The following is a 14,554-nucleotide window of genomic DNA, read 5'->3' on the forward strand; positions in this document are numbered from 1 at the left end:
GTGCTCCTTATTCCTTTCCCTCTGGAAGCTGGGCCACTTATAATAATAAGTCGTAAGAAAATTAATTGTTTGTCAAGAACCAAACTCAGGTCCTTTCCTGAATTGTCTGGAAACAATTACTGCTGGGCTTGGAGCCCTCTAAATCTGTTTGGTTGGCTATTCTATGCTGTACAGGGGGGCCCTGGGCTTCGTGCATGGCTTCATCAGGATTTTTCCAAGGCCTCATTTAGTAGTTTCTCTGTTCTTAAGCCCAATGATTGCTAGTACCTGCTGGAGGCTTTTATTAACCATTTCCCATTTTTGAACATCTAGGTCATTACCAATTTTGAGTAGCAAAAATATGGCATTGAGCATCTCTGAGCATCTCTGAGCATCTCCAAGCATCTCCTGGAGTTGCACAGATCGGAGTTGTTATTCTGGTTTTACAGTCATTTTCACTTACTGAGCCCTGCACAACCAGTAATAGTAATCCTGTGTGTGTCAGGATGTTCTAGAAACAGAAAGGACTTAAAGCCACTTCCCGTGCTTCAAGGAAGCTGGAGACTGGCTACTGGGGCTGCGTGTGGAGCCCTGCTGATGCTGATCAAGGGTGATGCCCTAGAGTGCATCATTGATAAAATTCTTGGATCTGTTTATTTGAAGCAGAACTCAGGGGAAACACAAGCTGTGTGAGTGCCTGGGGTGAGCCGTGTCAGGCATCAAGATATTGTTTCATTTGTTACAGCGCCCGGCTGGCTGGTGGACAGAGATGCTATGTTCTGAGATTCTTCTTTCTTCTTAGGGTCTTGCATTGAACACAGTGAAAAGCTCATCTGAAGTATGCTTAATGTAAATTCTTCTCCTCTTGGGATTTGGGCCCTGGCCTGAATTATCTTTGTGAAAACTTCTGATCTAAGTGACTAAAATTATTTCTAAACCAATGATCAAAATCAAAGTATTTGCCTGGAGGATCATCTGTCAGATAGCTTTGTTCATGTTAGACTGCTTTCCTTGACTATTACAAATAATTTAGGAAGCTGTTTATACATTGCCATTCATTTTTCATTAAGACCAACTTTTGTTTTTTTTTTCTCTTTAAAACTGAGATAGTTTCAAATGAAAACAAAAAGCTTTTTTGGGATGTGATTGCAAAATGGTATTACTTTGGAAAACATTTAAACATTCTCCTTATGGTCTATCAATTCCACTTATAAGAATTTACCCAAGAGTGTTAAATGCATATGAAGACAGAGACTGGTACAAGAATAGTAATAGTAATTTGATTCATAATATTCTGAAATTGCAAACAATCTAAATGCCTATAAATAGGGAAAGTATTATTTTTATATAATTATATAATCTAATACTTCCCAGCAACAAAAGAAACAAACTACCGAAACATATAACAACATGGATAAATTTTAAAAGTATTATTATGAGTGAAAGAAGCCAGACATAAGAGTACCTGCTGATCTGGGTGTCATGGTGTATTCCTGTAATCCCAAGTAACTCTGGAGGCATGATGAAGTGGGTAGCAAGTTGGAGGCCAGCCTCAGCAACTTAGAGAGGCCCTAAACAACTTAGTGAGTTCCTGTCTCAAAATAAAAAAGAAAAAGGGCTGGGGATGTGACTCAGTGGTAAAGTGCTCAGGGGTTCAATCCCCAGTACAAAAAAAGAAAAAAGTGTATATTGAAGTACTCCATTTTGGGTCTGGGGATGTGGCTCAAGCGGTAGCGCGCTCACCTGGCATGCGTGCGGCTCGGGTTCAATCCTCAGCACCACATACAAACAGAGATGTTGTGTCCGCCTATAACTAAAAAAAAAAAATAAATATTAAAAAATTCTCTCTCTCTCTCTCACTCTCTCTTTAAAAAAAAAGTGCTCCATTTATATGAAGTTTAAGAACAGACAAAGTAATCTATATAGAATTCAAAAGAGTGGTTATGTCCAGGAAGAACTATTGACTGTTATGGACATGAAGGAATTTCTTAGGGTACTTGAAATTGTTTGTATCTTAATTGGATGGTGGTTAAATGAGGGTATAGAGGTGTAAAAATTCCCTGAGTTGTACAGTTAAGTTGTGCACTTTATGTATATTGTACATTTACCCCAAATTAAAATGTAGTATTTTATGTTTTGCTTTATGCCTAAAAGAGTCTTAGCTATGATGCTGTTAGTCTTGGATAAGGATCCATGTCTTAGTTGTGTATTGTTGCATAACAAATTAGCATAAAATTTTGCAGCTAAAACAACACATATTATTTCACAGTTTTTGTGGGTTAGGAATTTGGGAGCAACTCAGCTGGGTGGTTTGGCAAAGGGTCTTTGTGAGGTTGTAGTCTAGATACCATCCAAGGTTACAGACATCTGAAGGCTTGCCTGGCGCTGGATTATTGGTTCCAAGAGAGCTCATCCACATAGCTGTTGATGGAAAGCCTCAATTCCTGAGTATATTGGCCTTTCCACAAGGCTGCTTGAGTGTCCTTACAACATGGTAATTGGCTTCCCTGAAGCCAATGGTCCAAGAGAAAGCAAGGAGAAGGTCTCTATGTCCTAATCTCAGAAGTCAGGGCTAGGGCTGGGACTCAGCAGTAGTGCACTTGTCTGGCATGTGTGAGGCACTGGGTTCAATTCTCAGTACCAAATATAAATAAATAAAATAAAGGTCTAGCAACAAGTAAAAAAAAATTAAAAGAAAGTCACCTTTACTTTATCCATATTCTTTTAGAAGCCAATCACTAAAAACAATCACACTGAAGAGGAAAATTATGTTCCACCTTCAAAGGTCATTTAAAAAAAATCTAACTGGGCATGGTGGTACACACCTGTTATCCTAACTCAGGAGGCTGAGGCAGGAGGATCACAAGTTCAAAGTGAGCCTCAGCAATTTAGTGATGCCCTAAGCAATTCAGTGGGACACTGTCTCAAATAAAAAGTGCTGGCTGTGTTGCTCAGTGGTTAAGCACCCCTGGATTCAAACCCTGAAACAAAAATAGATCTAGGCATATCATAGGTCAAATCATGGCATCCCAAACATAATTATATACAGTAAACATTAGTTTATAGTGGTGCTAGTTCTTGTCCTTCTGCATGTTAAATAAGTTCCACCTCATTTTGGTCAGCTTTTGGTTACTATGGTCAAAACACCTGATAAGAACAACCCAGAGAGGAAAAGTTTATTTGGGGCTCATGGTTTCAGAGGTTCAGTCCATGGTTGGCCGACTCTGCTTTGGACTTGAGATAGGGCAGAACATCATGGGAGAAAGGCGTGGAATGGCAGAGTAGAGCTCCTTGGTTTATGGAAGCTGGGAAGGAGAAGGGGAGAGGGAGAGGGAGAGGGAGGGGGAGGGGGAGGGAGAGCAAGGAACAAGTCATAGTCCAAGGGTATGTCCTAGTAAGTAAACTATTTCCTCCAGCCATGCCCCACCATTTAAATTATTAAACCATCAAATGAATTAATCCACTGATGATTATATCCCCTAAGATATAATCATTGCCTAAAAGTCCCACCTCTAAACCTTGCTGTAATGGGACCTTGCTTTCAAAACATTTTTAGGGGACATTAAAAGTCCAAATAGCTCTGAACTGATTCACCAACAAAAGATGGTTCCAATGTGGCACCAATTTTGAATTAAGATAAAATGCAATTTAAGCACTGTCTAGAATTATGTATAGATGAAATCATTTAGGTTTTTTTTTTTTTTGGTTAACTTTTTCCCTCAATACAGTTAATATTGAGAGTAATTTGTGTAGTTGGATGCATCAATAATTCATACCTTTATGTTGCCATGTAGTGTTTTCACATGATTGGCTTCTGATCAATAGCTTTACCCTTCTCCTAAGAGAATTTGCCCAACTCGAATGTAATCTAAAATAAAACTGAACCAGTGTGCTTTTAGCACTGATCATCACCTTCAAAATACCCTACTGTTATTATGAGCATTAAATGCAATTTTTTACTGTCTTCATCATTGCTGACATGAAGCAAAATATTGTGTACAACTCCAGTAATAATGGGTAAGGCTAAAAACATCACTTCCCTCCCCACCAAAGTAGCCAAAGGGAAACGTAAAACATGAATTAATCTCAAATATTATTGTATAAATTCTTGCAAAACCATATCTAATTCAAGTTGTGTGTTGTGATGGAAAGATGAGTCATTCAATTTTTGTTTCTGTTTCATTGTTTTAAACAGTAAGACCTTTATTAAGGGAATCACATGTACTTTGAAATGATTATCAAGGATTCTACTAACTCACAATTTCTGTGAGGTGGATACTAACCCTATCTTTTTTTTAAATGTGAAAATAAACACAGGAAATTAACTGACTTGCTCAGAATGAAATGTTTCTTTTTCTTAATAAAAGTATTACTTAACATATTTTTAGGTTATTTGAAAATAGAAATTTCATATATGTAGTGAATGAAAGGTTGGGTCGTTAACAAGAGTGAGCAAATTTAGGGAACTTTTGAGTACTGATATAGACTGGAGGACTTAAGGAGTATAACTTATTTAGCTACTATCTTTTTAGAGATGCATATTTTTATTATAGATGTAATATGTTAAAAAATTTGTATATAAATGTTCCCAGCAGCACTATGCAAAATAAAGATGGAAGTAACCCAAGTATTCATTAGTTGATGAATGGATAAATAAAATTATATATATATATATATAATTTAGCTGTAGAAGGAATGAAATACTGATATATACTACAACATAGATGAACCTTGAAGATATCATGCTAAGTGAAAAAGGTTAGACATAAAAGGTCACATATTGTATGATTTCATTTATATGAAGTATCCGCAACAGGCAAAACCATAGAAATAGAAAGCAGATTAATTGTTGACAGGGACTGGGGGTTGGAGAAGGGTAGAAACAGCTTGATTGGTGCAGGTTTCCTTCTATAGTTATGAAATGTTCTGGAACTAGATAACGGTGATGGTTATACATACCCAAACTAAATGACATTGAATTGTACACTTTAAAATGGTTAAAATGGTAAATTTTATGGTATGTATCCACTGCTATGGAGAAAAAATATATGCTTTGTAAAAATTTAGAAAACATAAATGAGCTTGAAGGAAAATAGAAATCTATCATATGTATGTCTGTATGTATGTATTTACCTAGCCTTTCTATCTATTTCTTATTCAATACAGAATCTTGTTCTACATGCAATTTGTTACCTAGGTTTTCTTTTAGTATGTTGTAGATTTCCATTCATATCATCTAGTATGCTTTATACCATTCTTAATGACTATAATATTCTACTGATTGAAGAAAGATAGATGCTTTGGTTAGACTCATTATTGAACATTTAGGTTAGATCGAAGGTAGGTATTACTAAAATATTCTTGTAGGTAAATTTACTCACATAATTTTCTTTTTCAGGACAAATTCTGGGATGTGAACTTGTTTTGCTAAATAATGTAAAAAAAGTCATAAATTTTCTTTTTCAGAATAGTTCTAGATTGACTGAAAAAATGAAGCAGAGAATTCCTGGGTACCTCTCCTGCTCTACACAGTTTTTCTTATTATTAACATTTTACAATACTATGGTACTTTTGTTACAATTAAGGAAATCAGTCTTGATATGCTGTTATTAACTAAAGCCCATACTTTGTTCAGACTTCCTCAGTGTTTAACTGTATCCTCCTTTTGTTCAGGATCTGAGCCAAGATATCACATTACATTTAACAGGCACTCTCCTTAGGCTCCTGTTGGCAGTGACAGTTTCTCAAACTTTTGATGACCTTGATAGTTTTGAAGAGTCCCAGTCAAATACATTGTAGAATATCCGTCAGTTGAGAGTTGTCTTGTGTTTTTCTTAAACTAAACAGGGGTTGTGGGATTTTGGAAGGAAGATCACAGAGGCTCTCTATCATTTTCATCACATCAGTTCAAAAGCACAAACTGTCAACATGATTTATGACTGTCGATGTTGAACTTGATCAATCACCTGGATGTAGCGGTGTGTGCGTGCCGCAGTACCCCATTGTGAGTTTACTCCGCCTTCCCTGGGCACCCTGAACTCTATGAAAGTCGCTGTGTGTAGCCACACCTAAGAAGTGGGGAGGTACGGAGCCCTGAATATAAACATTTTTAAGGCTTTAGATACATAACTTTCCAGAAAGATTATACAAGTTTCTTAATCCCCAGCAGTGATGTAAAAATCCACTTTATTGCAAGCTTGCCAGCGCTGGGCATTAGCCTTTAAAGAGTCTCTGCTGATTTGAAAGAAGGAAAAGATGGCATCTCATTTTCGTTTGCAGTTCCTGGTTTGTTAGAGAGTTTGCGTATTTAAAAAGTATCTTTTTTTCAAGTAAAACATTTTATTTTTTAGTATATGATGGTTTAATTGCTTTCTTATTTATTTTTATTTGTTCTAATTAGTTACACAGTAGAATGCACTTTGACACATCATACATAAATGGAGTATAATTTCTCATTCTTCTGGGTTGTGCATGATGTAGAATCACACCAGTCGTGTAATCATATATGTACATAAGGGTAATAATGTCTGATTCATTCTACTAGCTTTCCTACCCCATCCCCCCTCTGCTACCTTCACTCTCCTCTACCTAATCCAAAGTAACTCTATTCTTTCCTAGCCCCCCTTCCTTTTTGTGAATTAGCATTCACATATCAAAGAAAACATTTGGCTTTTGGTTTTTCGAGATGGGCTTATTTTGCTTAGCTTGATCTTCTCCAGCTCCATCCATTTACCTACTAATGCCATAATTTCATTAATCTTTAAGGCTGAGGAATATTCCATTGTGCATATGTACCACAGTTTCTTTATCCATTCATCTGTTGAAGGACACCTAGTTTGGTTCCATAGTTTAGCTATTGTGAATTGAGCTGCTATAAACATTGATGTGTCTGTGTCACTATAGTATGCTGATTTTAAGTCCTTTGGGTATATTCTGAGGAGTGGGATAGCTGGGTCAAATGGTGGTTCCATTCCAAGTTGTCTTAGGAATCTCCATACTGCTTTCCAGAGTGCTTGCACCAATTTGCAGTCCTACCACCAATGTGTAAGTGAACCTTTTTCCTCACATCCTCGCCAACATTTATTGTTGCTTGTGTTCTTGATAATTGCCATTCTTATTGGAGTGAGAAGAAATTTTAGTTTTGAATTTCATTTCTCTAATTGCTGGAGATGTTGAACATTTTTTCATATATTTGTTTATTGATGTTCTAAGTCACTTTCCTTTCCACACTCTTCTGCCATGGTGTTCTGCCTTACCTCAGATGGAAAGCAATGGAGCCAGCCATCTATGGACTGAGACCTCTGAAACTAGGAGCCCCCCAACTAAGCTTTTCTTCTTCTATAATTGTTATTCTCAGGTCTTTTGGTTACAGCAATGAAAAAGCTGGCTAAAACAATGGATTACCTGTAACATATCTTTGTTCATTTAAAAAATTGATATGCTTATTTTTATCTTATTAATTTTCAGGATATTAATATCTTAGCTGGTAACTTGTGTTCTTAGTTTTGTTGTTGTTGTTTGTTTTTATTTTGCCTTTAACTTTTATGATATTGTGGTATAGTTTTCATGTAACTTTCCTTTGTAATTTCTATCTTTATTGTCATATTTACATTTTGTAAAATATATAAGGCTAAATTTACATTTTGTAAAATATCCTGATCAATTTGTATTGAGAAAATCATTATTTTTTAAAGCAGAGACATAGTGTGGGAAACTTTGGTTTGAGTGTATTGAGCTTTGTCATGATGATGGGAAACAGCAGACACATTTCAAGATAGATAGCTGTAAATTACAGCCTCTCTGGCATTACACAAGGGGTTTAATGTTTCAAAGAACCTCAAAATGGAAATGAACTGGCTGCCATACAATGATAAGTTCTTAGGCCAAAAAAAAAAAAAGAGAACAAATGGGTGAGTTGGAAACGTGTACGTGTGAGCCCCTGAGCGAGAGATAAGCTTTAGAGGGTCCCAGGATAAGAGCTGTTCTTGTGAAGTCAAGAGACTAGTGTTTTCACCATCTGTATTAGTTTGCTTGGGCTCCCATTACAAAGGACCACAGACTGGGCAGTTTAATCAACAGGAATGTATTTCCTCACAGTGCTGGAAGCCAGAGGTCCAATGTTGGCTCACAGAGGCCACTCTGCAACTTCCCCTGGTCACCTTCTGGGTGCGTCAGTACATGCCAGGATTGGAAGGAAGAGCGGAGTCACCTTACAGTGCTTCCTCTCATAAGGACACTAGTCACATTGGATTAGAGCCCACCCTGATGGCCTCATTTAACCTTAATTACAAGGACCTGATCTCTAAATACAGTTAGTTTCTGATGCGCTTTGCTCTTTCCTTATGCTCATCAGATTTCCTCATTGTTTCTCAGGCACCTGAGGCTTGGTGACACACAGAAGCAGAGTCCATGAACCTTTTTTTTTTGATACCAGGGATTGAACTCAGGGGGCTTAGCCACTGAGCCACAGCCCTTTTTAACTTTTTAATATTAAGACAGGTTCTTGCTAAGTTGTGTAGCCTTGCTAAGTTGCTGAGACTAGCTTTGAACTTACAGTCCTCCTGCCTTAGCTGATGGGATTATGGGCATGTGCCACTACACCTGGTTAAAGTCCATGAATCTTTGACTTCTGCACTGGCAGACTTCAGCTGTAAGATGGAAAAGATCTGAAAGGGGATGAGAGCTGACAGAAGACCTGAGGCTAAGGGAGGAGTTTAGAGAGAGGTTGCGGGGTGATCTGAGGGTGGGGCTCCCTGTGCCCCACCTCTGACCACAGGCCTCCTCTGAAGGATCCTGAGAGAAGACGAATGCGCTTGTGCTTCTCTTCTTGGTAAAGTCTAAAGCTGGGGAGTGAGTAGGCCATGGGGCACCTGCCTCAAGTAACCTTAATGTGCCAGAGTAGGAATGGTGTCTGGTACCAAAGGATGCGAGACTTGGGCAGCAGCCTCCCATCAGAGTGGTATGGGAGGGCACCCACAGTGTCCTGAAGGATTCCAAGTAAAACAAAATTTCTCAGAGAGCATTAGTGAGAACCAGGTGAGGACATAGTTGCACTCTCAATGCAGAGAAGTAATGGGAACCTTCATGTACCATGAAATGCGAAGGTCACTTTTCAAGAGCACACCTGACATCTGTGATGCCCGGAGCCAAACAGGACAAATTAGGACCAAGAAGGAGACCCCCTTGGTTAAGCCTTAAGGAGCTTCGACTTAATTCCAGGAAGAAGGAGGGGGGAAAAGACAGATTTTAAACTTAATTGTGACTGAGTTATAAATTTGAATTGATGAATTTGAATGAGTTTATCTGAAAGTGACTAGATTAAATTTTCTCCACTTTGAGGCAGAATGGAGGCTCAAGACAGAAATTACACTCAATTATAGGAGAATAGCGAAAATTACATTTTTGCACACACAAGTCAGTGACTGTGAAATTTGTACTGGTTCCAATAATTACAGGCAGCCAGGTGTCAGTAAAATCTCAAGAATAGACCAAAGAATCTTTATGTGCTATTCTCCCAAGTTATTATCTGATCTGCTGCTATAGCTCAAAAGATCAGCACAGTGTCTTATCATCAGAAATTGTGGTGAAACCCAGTAGAATTTCTGCTCAAAATGTTCTCTTTAAATCAGAAAGCAGAGCCAAATCTTGTAGGGTAGAAATTTTTTTTTCCTGAGTTCTGAGGATGCCCAGCCCAGTTATAACTCTGTGACCAAAAGGGGGAAAATATGAAATTTCAGGTGACAGATAGCTCCTGTTTGCCCTGCAGGTTTGCTCTTCATACCTGTCCTCACCTCTCACTGAGTCCTGGGAGGCAGAGATCTGTGGATGCATCACTAGGGCTCCTGCCTTGGAGGCACGTTGGCAGGAAGGAGCTCCGAGGAAGGAGAAGAATGAATGCTTGGGGAATATTGATTCCCCCATCTTTCCATGCTGATCACCATGGCTTGGCTGGCGCCCTCTCTGGAAGACAGCCTTCTCCACAGAGCTCTCTTCTGAGCTCCAACCTTGGCTCTCTCCTTGCTTTTAGGCTGGGGTAGTAACGTGCTATTAATATTGCCTAAGAGTACTGCTCTTTCCCTTGGGAGTCTTCTAAAAGTTCATCCATCCCTTGAAAATTTGTGCCTTTATTAAACTCTTCTCTAACTTCCCCACTGAATCTACTGTGGTATCTTGGCTAATCCTTTGGGGACAGTTATGGAAAGTTACGTGCTATTTGCATGGAGTTGAGGAACTGGATCATGCTGACACCTGCAGTATAAGGAGCATGTTTTCCTTGTGCAGCTGACTCAGAAACCCTGAATGAGCAGGACTAATGATATTAATACCTATTTTAGTAGGTACTAATAAATTCCAGAGTCTTTAGTGCCTAATTGTGGATGTACTTCAAAATCTTCCAACTCTTAGATTGTTCATTAAAAATAGTTGATTATTGTATAGCTGTGAAAAAAAAAGATAAATAATAGAAAATTCTGGATACCAAAGGGATAGATGTTCTTTTTAGAATGATTGCATTAAGCAATTCTTGGCTAAGGATTTTTATTAGGTAGACAATGGCTGAGAATTCATATTTGGATTGAAAGAGGGAAGGGAGGAGTCACTTGGCATGTTTGCTCTCTGTTCTGTTGAACCTGGCAGTGTTATTTCAATAGAAACCATGATCTCTCCAACTCCTAGCCAACCATTTTCTGGTTAAAGAAAGTTCGAGAAGCTCTAAGGCCTCCCTCACATTTATAAGAGGGAGGGATATTTCCTCAATTAAATGTTCCTCTGCCACTAACTAAACACTTTTTATTTTTAAATAGATTTATCATTCTGATAACTGGAATTTTTCTTTTTTTTAGGGGGAGCAGCTTTCTCTTAGATGTGGTTCAGTAACAGCTGGATTAAAAAGACTTGCACTTTATTAAGAGCTAGTGTCCTCACGGTGTCATGTGTGTCGGATTTATCTCTGTAGTATGGTGACTAGAAAATTGTCACTGCAGGTGGTTTTCAGTGGAATAGTAGACTTTGTCTTTTCAAAGACTTGCCACAACCCACGAAGCTCTGGGCTTGCCACTGGGGGGCATTTCTTGCTTTGAACATGATGTGATGGCTGATCTGTTTGCAGAGCAGAAACCTACCAAAGACCCAGCAAATTCTCTTGCTCTGCTCTATTCTTTTTTTTTTCCTTAAAAAAAATACATTTATTTATTTATTTTTAAATAATTGAGGATTGAACCCAGTGCCTCACACGAGCTAGGCAAGCGCTCTACCTCTGAGCCACAGCCCTAGCTCTCGCCCTGCTCTACTCTTAAGAGCAGATGGGAAAGTGCAGCTCCAAAACACACTGGGGGTCCTGCGCCCCTCATTAGTGAAAGAAACCCTGAAGCCTATCCTAGGTGATGAGGGAATTTGGACAGAAACGGGACTTTTTCTGCCCTCCAAAGCTAAGCCTCTGACAGCAGTGACCACTGATACCAACAAGGCTTCTTTACCTCAAATAGAGTGCTACCTTCTCACCACCCAGGATTCCACATGAGCAAAGCTTATGTCTTATAGATGTAATTTAATACCTAGTTCTGAAAACAGTCTCTTCCTAGCTCCCCAGAAGAAGGTAGACGACACTTCAGGAGAGTTAATATTAGAGGAAGCTTGGTTAGAGTTCAAGGGGACTGAGCTCCTAAATAATTTGACACTGACTTTGAAAGAGTCTCTTAAAACTTCCTGGGCTTCTTCCACGTGAAATGATGGGCAAGGCCCCATCAGTGGTTCTTCTTTCTCTGCCATTACTGCTGGAAGTCTAGGAGGAAAGTTAAGGGTCATAATTAATAGTCTCTGGCCCTTTAAATCTGGTATCCATAGCACCACAGGTCATGCCGTTATTATGCATTTGTGGCCTATAGGAACACTGGCTGGGCACTCAAAGGAGGACTCCACCAAAGAGAGGCGAGCCAGTGCCTGCCATCACCACCCTGGCTTTCTGCAATTGGAATCTGTGGAGGAGCTAAAGGGAGCCCATTATGAAAACACTCATTTCCATATACTCCCAACCACCATGCTAAACAATTTGTACACTTGCTGAGGAAGACCCATAAGTTACTGAAAAGGTTTTTCCCAGGTGACATTTGAGAAGACAGTGGCATGACCAGGGTAAGTCTCATTGTATAATAAATCTCCTGTCCATTCAGACCTCTGATGAGACTTATTTCCGTTTAGGCAGAGCTCAATAACCTGAATGAAGCATAGTATTATTTTAGACAAATTAATATGGGTTTCAGTAACTGGTTATGTATACTGTCAGGCAACTTAGACATATCTTACAGAGGTACAAAAATGTCAGCTCACTGCTATGAAACCAAAGTATTAAAGATACTTCATAGTCTACTTTTCCCCCCTTTTTATAATCGAATTGTTTTTGATACATTAATTTTAACTAAAGTCCACAGTCTGATTTAGGACTTGCTTTTTTGTGTTGTACAGTCTATGTTTTTTTGACCAGTGCATAATGTCATGTACCCACCATTACAGTGTCATACAGAAGAGTTTCCTTGTCTTAGAAGTCTCTTTTGTGCCACCTCTTCATCCTTTCTCATTCTTCTCCAGCTCCTGGCAGCCACTGTTCATTACTGTCTCCATAGTTTTGATTTTCCAGAATGCCATATAGTTGGAATCTTATAATACATAGCCTTTCACACTGGCTTTTCTCATTTAACAATATGCATTTAAGTTTCTTCCATGTCTTCTTGTGGCTCAATAACATTACTTTTTGTCACTGTATAATATTCCATTTTACCAGTTTGTCCATTCACCTATTAAAGGGCATCCTGGTTGTTTCTAGCTTCTGGAAATTATTCATGTGCAGGTGTGTGTGTGATGGGGGAGCGGGGAGGGAGGGAGAACACAAGTCATAAGTTTTCAAATCACTTGAGCAAATGCCTGGAAGTGTGATAGAGGTGTCATATGGTAAGACTGTACTTCAGCTATGTAAAAAGCTGACAAATTGTGTTCCAGAGCAACTATACAATTTTGTACCCCAATCCTCTTCATCAGCACTTGTTGTTAGTGTTTCTAATATTAGACATTTTAGAAGGTGTGCAGTGGTATCTCATTTTTGTTTTAATTTGCATTTTCCTAATGATATATGACATGAGCATCTTTTCATAACCTTATTTACTATCCTTATATCTTCTTTGGTGAAGTATCTGTTCAGATATTTTGCCCATTTTATTGTTGAATTTTAAGAGTTCTTTGTAAATTTTGGAAGGCAGTTCTTTACCAGACACATGTTTTGCAAATTTTTTTTCCAATCTTTCGTTCATCTTTATTGTCATATCAGGGTTTTTCATAGAGCAGAAGTTTGTAATTCCAAAGAGGTCCACCTTGCCAATTCTTTCTTTCATGATTGTACCTGTGATGTTGTATCTAAAGGTCACCAAATTCAAGGTCACCTGCATTTTCTCCTGTTATCTTCTGAAGTTTTATGGTTTTGAATGTTACATTTATGTCTATCTTCCAATTAGAGTTAATTTTTGTGAAAGAGATGTGATCTGTGTCTAGATTCATTTTTTATTGGTATATATTAATTTTATAGAACAATGGGTTTCATTGTGACATCAAACATAATATGATGAATTTAATTTCCCAATACCTCCCATTATACTCCCTTCCCCATTCCCCTGATTTCCTTCCTCTTCACTAATGGTCTCCTTTCTACATTCCTGACATCTTCTTTGTTTTTCCTGCCATACCTTCCACATATATAGAAACCATATAGCACTAATTTTTCTAAATCTCTTCCATTCATTTTCCTGCAGATGACATAGCTTGGTTCACTTTTTAGGGCTCCATTATATACTACATTTTCTTTATCTGTTGATGGGTGCCTCAGCTGATTCCTTAACTTGGCTATTGTGAATTGTGCCATGATAAACATGGGTATGCTCATATCTCTGTAGTGTGATGATGTTAAATCTTTCAGGTAAGTACCAAGGAATGGTTTGGCTGTTTCCTGTGGTCATTCCGTTTTTAGTTTTTTGAAGAATCTAAATACTGATTTCCATAGTGCCCACCATACTTACATTCCTTCCAACAGTGTCTATTCCTTTTTTCCCCACTCCATGCATTTATTATTATTTATATTCTTGATGATTGTCATTCTATCTGGGGAGAGATGGATTTGCGTTTCCCTGATGGCTAAAGACGTTGAAAAATTTTTCATATAATTTTTGGCCACTTGTACTTTGAGAAGTATCTATTCATTTTATTTGCCCAATTATTAAATGGATTTTTTTTGGGGGGTGTTGAGGTTTTTGAGTTCTTTATGTATTCTGCATATTAATTCTCTCAGAATTGTAGCCAGCAATGATTTCTCTCCCATTCAATAGACTATCTCTTCACTCTGTTAATTGTTTTCATTGCTGTGCAGAAGCTTTTTTTATTTGTTTTATCTTGAAAATCCTATTTATGAATTCTCCCTGTTATTTCCTGGGCTATAGGAATTCCATTCAGGAATTGTGTATGGTGCCTACTTGTCAAAGTGTCTCCCTTATGCTTTCTTTTAGCAGTTGCAAAGTTTCATGTCTTATAGTTAGGTCTT

The 14,554-nt window shown here is 38.2% G+C and overlaps 1 protein-coding gene across 1 annotated transcript in view; it reads left to right on the forward strand.

The window, feature by feature from the left end:
* Window positions 1-14,554, forward strand: part of Clip4 (CAP-Gly domain containing linker protein family member 4) — a 110,948-nt gene that overhangs the window by 12,368 nt on the left and 84,026 nt on the right. The window lies entirely within an intron of this gene.

Source organism: Marmota monax, unplaced genomic scaffold (genome assembly GCF_021218885.2).
Source record: "Marmota monax isolate L192 unplaced genomic scaffold, Marmota_monax_Labrador192_F-V1.1 WCK01_AAM20220418_F8-fsc00010, whole genome shotgun sequence".
NCBI classification, from domain to species: domain Eukaryota; kingdom Metazoa; phylum Chordata; class Mammalia; order Rodentia; family Sciuridae; genus Marmota; species Marmota monax.